This window comes from Pinus tabuliformis, chromosome 6, assembly GCF_031772625.1.
Source record: "Pinus tabuliformis cultivar Carrire ecotype Pingquan chromosome 6, CPIR1, whole genome shotgun sequence".
NCBI classification, from domain to species: Eukaryota; Viridiplantae; Streptophyta; class Pinopsida; order Pinales; family Pinaceae; genus Pinus; species Pinus tabuliformis.
In genome coordinates, this window is record NC_142292.1 from 1,405,123,625 (window position 1) to 1,405,131,285 (window position 7,661).

General features: G+C 39.2%; 1 pseudogene; it reads left to right on the forward strand.

Moving 5' to 3' along the window:
* The first annotated feature begins 5,881 nt into the window (after positions 1 to 5,881).
* LOC149263918 (L-aspartate oxidase 2-a, chloroplastic pseudogene) lies at positions 5,882 to 7,195 on the forward strand (annotated as a pseudogene).
* Positions 7,196 to 7,661: the final 466 nt, after the last annotated feature.

The following is a 7,661-nucleotide window of genomic DNA, read 5'->3' on the forward strand; positions in this document are numbered from 1 at the left end:
GCGGCACACTGGGCTGCCTCCGCGGCGCACAGAGCCAGAACACTTGTTGGATGATGTGGATGCGGCTTTTACAAATTTAGAGGACCATATGTACAGAGAGGAATGATTCTAAAGGTGATTTGGAAACATATATACAGTCCAACAAAGAGTTGATAGGTGGAAACGTGGCAAATTCTATTTGCATGTTTGTTGGTTCTGGGATATGATTTAAAAAGGGTTATGTTGGGCTTCAAATCTTGGGTTTTCGCAGGATCAAATTTTTATTTTTCAATATGATTTGTGAAGATCTGAAATAATTCTGGGTTTTTTCTGTGGAAAATACGGGAGTCACTTGTTCAGATCAGTCCTCTATAATCTTATTCGTTGATTGAAATTTTTGAAGTTAAATTTTGGTGCAGGTTCTAGGATTCTTGGGCCTTGATTTATTTTTCAAAAAAGATCAACTCACTTTGGAAACTAAGTGTGGCTGATATTTAAGGCACCCTCTCGCATGTCTATCATATGGTGTTGCAAGATAACACTGCAAAGAAAGAAAATCTTCAAGCTCGTTAGAGCTCAGGAAAACCGCTGATGATCACTGTCAAGAAAATGGAGAGAATATATGGAAATAGGGATTCGAATTCCTCATGACAGTTTTTACTCAACTAGGTGTATTTGTGGCAACAGAAAGAAAAGGGAGCTGAAATGATCAAAGCACCGAACGCCTGAATGTAAACGTTGATAACCACCATGGTAGAGAAAAAAAAAATATGATTCGATTTCTTATGTTTATTTTCAGTTATGGGATCTGCGCTACAGGTGTCGCTTCTTGAAGTTTCAAGCCTTTTATTGTTTCTTATTTAGCAATCATCTGGAAAGGAGAATCCCCTCGAGCCTTGGGAAATGTAATGATATCAGATATATAGACCTGTCGATGAATAATTTAATGGGCAGTTATCAAATGCTGGAGGCGGTGATGGGGTAACTACAGCTGGCTCACTATACAGGTGACAATGCGTTATTCAAAAATCGATTCCATAATGACATACCACAAACAAAGGCATTTTTGCTCACAGTAATATTTTGGAATGTGATTACCAACGACATGGTTCACTTCCAAATTATCAAACCAAAAACAAAATCCAAGATTCCTCGCGCTATTTAAAGACACTTTTCTACAGCAGTTTGATTTTAAAGAGACAAGTCGAACAACTTCCGATGTGTGCCTCAGTGGAAAGAATGTGCTGCTACAAGCATAATTCAGCTGCAACAAATTATTAAGTACCCTATAGTTTGGGTTTACTATGCAGGTCCAACCATGGTTCTCAAACCAAACAAACGAGTTCTTGAAAATGGAAAAGTTCATCAACCTGCTAAATACCAAAAGCCATTGGAATATGATCTTGACCAAACAGTTGGACTTGAGTTCGTTCCATGTAAATTTTCTAGCAAAACATGTCTACAAGAACGTGTACAACCAGACAACTTGCAAAAGTTGTGTGCGGATGAATCACTGAGTTCTTCTGGTGTTACAAGCCTTGCTAATAGCAACAGTTGTAATGATGATACTTCTTTAGATAAGGATGAATTAGAAGAGAAGCTAGTGGAAGTTGTGAAGACCGATAACAATGTTTCTGCATTGGGCACATCTCTGCAATCTATAACAACTCACAAAGAAACTTTTAGTAGTTTCTCAAAGAGGCTGGAACATGCTATCACCACAGAAGCTGAACTTAAAGATAGTCAAATTAGCGTTTGTAGCCTCAAACATGGAAAATGCACAGAGTATCGATTTGAAATGCCAACTGAAGAAGTAGCGGAGGCAGTGTTACCTAATGGAGCTATCGGTGGTTCCATTATGTGTGAATATGGTGTCCAAATGCATGAGAAGGTCTCCATTGGACATCAGGCTAAGGACATGGAAACATGCAAATCGGTATCAAATGTTGGCAACAGCAGGTGTATAGTTCCAGAAGATTTGGATTTTGACCCGGTCTATGTTTCTCCAAGCTTCAAAAACAACATGGTTGATTGTGAGACAATGGATCAAGCATGCAAAGGGTCTGTAAACATGGAAAAATATTTGTTGTCACCTTCTGTTGCTGAATGTGGGGGCCTTTGTTCCCGAACGTGTGCAGACTCTAATTGTAGCGAAGGTGAAGGTGAACACTATGTTCACTATGAATCAAGTGCAGGTCTTGGTTGCTTTTCTTTGGAGCATGTTTCTCGTAAGAAGGTTCCTATAGGGCCAAAATTTCAAGCTGACTTACCTGTATGTAGACCTCAAGCCCGGGTGTTTCTATCTGATGCCTATGATAGAGTGTCATCCTAGCCATGTCAAGATGTTAACTCAAATGAGGATGACAAATACTCCTAGGGTTTGATTGGCAATCGAGTGTGGCCCTTTGTGGGATCAAATGGTATCATTACCAAGGATGCTGTAGGACAAGGCAGATCTACATATTGCAACTGTCCAGACTCAAATTCTATAAGGTGTGTCAAAGAGCATATTGAAGCAGAACGGGAGATGCTGAAACTAAAGCTTGGAGAAGCATTCTATTCATGGGGATTTCATGACATGAGTGAAAGTGTGTCATAAAAATGGACAAAAGAGGAGGAGAAAACCTTTCAGGATCTTGTGAATATGAATCCCATATCATCAAACAAGAATTTTTGTAATTATCTATCCGTGGCCTTTCCATCAAGAAGCAAAAAGGAGCTGGTCAGTTACTATTTCAATGTGTTTGTACTGCGTCGACGGGCTTTTCTGTTATGTACCTAGGGGGGATAATATGGGGTACCAAGGGAGGTACCCAAGGTGATAATGTAATAATGGGATGGGCCATAGTAATAAATAAGGTGGTTAACCCATGTCATGTAAGGGACCACAAGTAGTTAATAATAATGTAATGGGCCCATGGTATTAGTTGATGGCATGAGGGAACCATGGTAATGATGCATGGTATTGTATGTATGAGGCCTATATAAAGGCTAGAGACTCCACATGGAGAGATATGAAGATGAAGAGAAGTATTCTTGTATGAACACGCATATGGCTTGTGGAGTGTTCTCCTTCCTTAAGGAGTGAATGTATGGTGTTGCCCTACCATAAGGGTTTTGATCAATAAAGTATCATTTCATATTATTTCTAGGTTTCTTTGCATTATCTTATACTTTTATATCAGATCTATAATATTCTTGGATCAGATCTACAACAAGTGGTATCAGAGCTACAACAATTGGTATTGGAGCTACAACAATTAGTATCAGATCTACAACAAGTGGTATCAGAGCCACTCGAACTCCGATCTAGGCCCGCCATCACAAAAATATTGGTGAAAAATTGAAATGGTCACAGATCCGTCAATATTGCTCAGAATCTCTATTATAACCTGTTTTTAGAAATGGAACAATCTCTCTGCATCTGCCCATGTGGTAGAAATCTTGATCCAGGCACTTGAAATTTCAGATCTGCGCTGCTACTCTCCCGCCGTCACCCAAAATTTTTGCAAGAAGAGCTGATTTTAATTCAGCGATATCTCCCTCATCCGGACTCCGATTCGACTGATTTTTTTTTGAAATCATGTGTTTTTTCACAAAGATTCCAGATCTACAATTAGATCTTGCAGATCTAGCACCAGGACTTCTAGATCTGCGCCGCAAAATCGCTGCCCTGAAAATTGTCTACAACCCCACTGATTTTTAAATCAGCGATATCTTCTTCATTCAGACTCCGATTCAACCGATTTTTTTTTTGAAATCGGCTATTTTTGAACAAATAATCCAGATCTGTAATTATATTTTACGGATCTTGCACCCAAATGTATAGATCTGACCTGTAAAGTCGCCGCCCCAGAAACCCTGCAAAAATAAAAAAAAAATCTCCACTTTTGTGCCCAAGAAAGTGCTCCGATACCACTTGTTTTATGTATTATTCAATAGTAGGACCATTATCATTTCCTGTAAATAATAGAGCCTTGCTAGAAGCCATGAAGAGGGTTTTGAAAAAACTTGGCGAAAAGTTGAAATTGTTGCAGATTCATGGATTGATTCAGAAAGAGAAGATCATTGTTTCTATCAATCCTAGTTGTAAACATAATGTTATCAGTGTTAATTTGGAAAAAAAATTGCAAGTCCCAGCAAAACAAATTGAACATACACAGGTTGATGATAAGGATATTCAATTCTATAAGGATTTGAAACTTTCTATGGATAAGTATGTGGTTCATGGTGATTTTCATGCTTCAAATATGGATAACATGGATGTTGTTTTGGGATACCCTTGGATGGAATCCGTGGATACTATCAATATTAATGTGCAGAAGAAATTCCTAAAGCTATGGTATAAAAAGAAGAAAATTACATTACAGGATATTTCCATCCATAAACAGGTAGAACACATGGAGGCTGAAGCAGAAGATGTTCAAGGGACTGACATATCAGATGATGAGCCTTTGATGATCGACAATCAAACACAAACAGAGGCTGCAGAAGAAAAGGTTACAGGTGATGATACATCAGAGGAGGGCTCAGTGATTGAAGTCATATTGACAAAGAAGACACCACAACAGGCACCACAGCAGGGTGAAGTCAAGAAAAAGCCATCGTGGGTTAAAACTTCAACATATCATCACCCACATCACCCAGCGAGACAACCATCAAGATGGAAACCAAGTCGTCACATGAAGGATCGCGAGGAGAGAAGATCCACCCACTACACATCAACACAAAAGAGCGGCCACGGTCAACTTCCATCTCAAGCGAGCGAGGCACCAGCGAGATTGAGGTTTCACCTTTCTCTTGGATGGCTAGATGCACGTGCATGGTATCAGTGGACTACTCTTTTGAGTAGATCTTATTATTTATGTTCTTCCCATGTTTCGGGGACGAATCATGTTTAGGGGGGTGGAATGTTATGTACCTAGGGGGGATAATATGGGGTACCAAGGGAGGTACCCAAGGTAATAATGTAATAATGGGATGGGCCATAGTAATAAATAAGGTGGTTAACCCATGTCATGTAAGGGACCACAAGTAGTTAATAATAATGTAATGGGCCCATGGTATTAGTTGATGGTATGAGGGGACCATGGTAATGATGCATGGTATTGTATGTATGAGGCCTATATAAAGGCTAGAGACTCCACATGGAGAGATATGAAGATGAAGAGAAGTATTCTTGTATGAACACGCATATGGCTTGTGGAGTGTTCTCCTTCCTTAAGGAGTGAATGTATGGTGTTGCCCTACCATAAGGGTTTTGATCAATAAAGTATCATTTCATATTATTTCTGGGTTTCTTTGTATTATCTTATACTTTTATATCAGATCTATAATATTCTTGGATCAGATCTACAACATTTTCAGAATAGGTTAGACCCAGATAACATTGACAGTGATGATGATGAAGCAGGTTGTACAAACTCGGAAAATGGAATGAGTGAGAGACTCTTGATGACTGAGGAGGATGATGATTCAGTGGATGAATCTGATGCGTCAGAAGGTGATGAATTGGTTGTAGGATCAGATGATGAAACGATAGATACAACGGATGATCAATGTTGAGGAAGAAAGAAGGTGAAAAGTCAAAAAATAAATGCCTAAATATAAAACAAAGATATCCACAACAGAGGATTCGAACGAGGAAAATCCACAGGACTCCGGCAGAAAATAGAGGAGGCGACCTTGAATGACACAAGTCTTCAATACAAGGAACTCTTCCACAAGATTATCTATGATGAATGCAAAGCATGTACTGGAAAACAATGGCCAGTTATCCATTGCAATGCACTCAGGGAGGAATAAAATGCAAAAACAACTTTCACTACTGTCCTAGACATCGCTGAAGAACTTGACCTATAAGAAAGGGATTGAAAGATATACATTGGGGATATTTGAAAATATGCGATTTCAGATCCCTCAGCTTTGCATGGCCTCCATAGACAATGAAGAGAGAAAATCTCCAAAGGCAGTTCAAGTATCCAAATCAAGTGCCAATTCAATTAAATATTTTGATTTTTCTATCATTGGTAGTGGAGTGGCTAGTCTTAGATATGCCCTTGAGGTTGCAAAACATGGGTCTATGGTGGTCATCACAAAAGCTGAACCACATGAGAGTAATACAAATTATGCACAAGGTGGTGTTAGTGTAGTTTTTTGCTCCTTCAGATTCTGTTGAGAACCACATTCGGGATACTATTGTTGTTGGTGCACACTTATGTGATAAAGAGACTGTAAAGGTGGTATGCACAGAAGGCCCAGATAGAGTTAAAGAGTTGATCACCACGGGTGCATCCTTTGATCATGGTGAAGATGGTAGCTTACATCTTGCTAGAGAGGGGGGTCATTCTCATCACCGTATTGTTCATGCAGCAGATATGACAGGAAGAGAGATTGAGCAAGCTTTGCTGAAGGCTATTAATAACCCCAACATCACCATGTTTGAGCATCACTTTGCCTCAGACTTGCTTACGTTTGAAGATGGATCAAATATTTACTGTCATGGTGTGGACGCATTGAACACCGACACTAATGAGGTGGTCCGCTTCATTTCAAGGGTAACTTTACTTGCATATGGTGGGGCTGGACATATTTATCCTACTACGAAAATCCTCGTGTTGCAGCTGGTGATGGTATTGCGATGGCACATAGAGCATCTGCAGTTATTTCAAATACAGAGTTTGTACAATTTCATCCAATTGCATTAGCTGATGAAGGTCTACCAATTAAACCGCATACACGAGAAAATGCATTTTTAATAAGTGAAGCTGTTTTTGGGGCTGGTGGTATTCTTTACAATCAAGCTATGGAAAGGTTCATGCCACAGTATGATTCCAGAGGAGAACTTGCACCTAGAGATGTGGTGACACGCAGTATTGATGATCAATTAAAGAAATGGAATGAGAGATATGTTCTATTGGATATAAGTCACAGAGCCAAGGAGGAAACATTGTATCATTTCCCAAATATTGCTGCTGAGTGTTTGAAGTATGACCTTGACATAACAGAAATTCATATACCTGTAGTGCCAACTGCACATTATATGTGTGGTGGGGTTCAAGCTAAACTTCATGGAGAGACACCTATAATGGGTCTATATGTAGCTGGTGGAGTTGCCTGTACAAGACTTCATGGTGCCAATAGGCTTGCAAGCAACTCATTACTTGAAGCACTTGTGTTTGCACAGAAAGCATTGAACACATCAGTATTGTTGTAAGCAGTGCATAAAGCAGAAAGCCTTGAATGACACAAAAGGTGAAAAAGTTGAAAACCAAGCGGTGAAAAAGGCACGGGGAAGGCAAAAAGTCGGAAACCGAAAAGCCAAAATTTAAATTAGAGACATCTACCAGGGCAGAGAAACAGGGTTTGATTTCTTGTTTTTCACTTTAGTTATGGTCTGCAGCTATAGTGGTCATCTTTTTATTGATCTTCAAAAAAGTTTCAAGTGAAATAATGAAACGTTGTTTTGTCTATAGAACAGATGGATGGTTCATTTCATATCCTCAGGATTTTAGTTGTAACAGATCCCCATTTGGATCGATTTGTTTTCTCATAGTGGAACTTATTTATTGCATAAAAAATCATTTGTAAAGGGTTCTGAGTTCTGGCAAACAGTGGGAGAGCTATGAACAAAAACTTCACTGTACAGTTTTTTGACAAGGATTTAATGAAAAGATACAGCT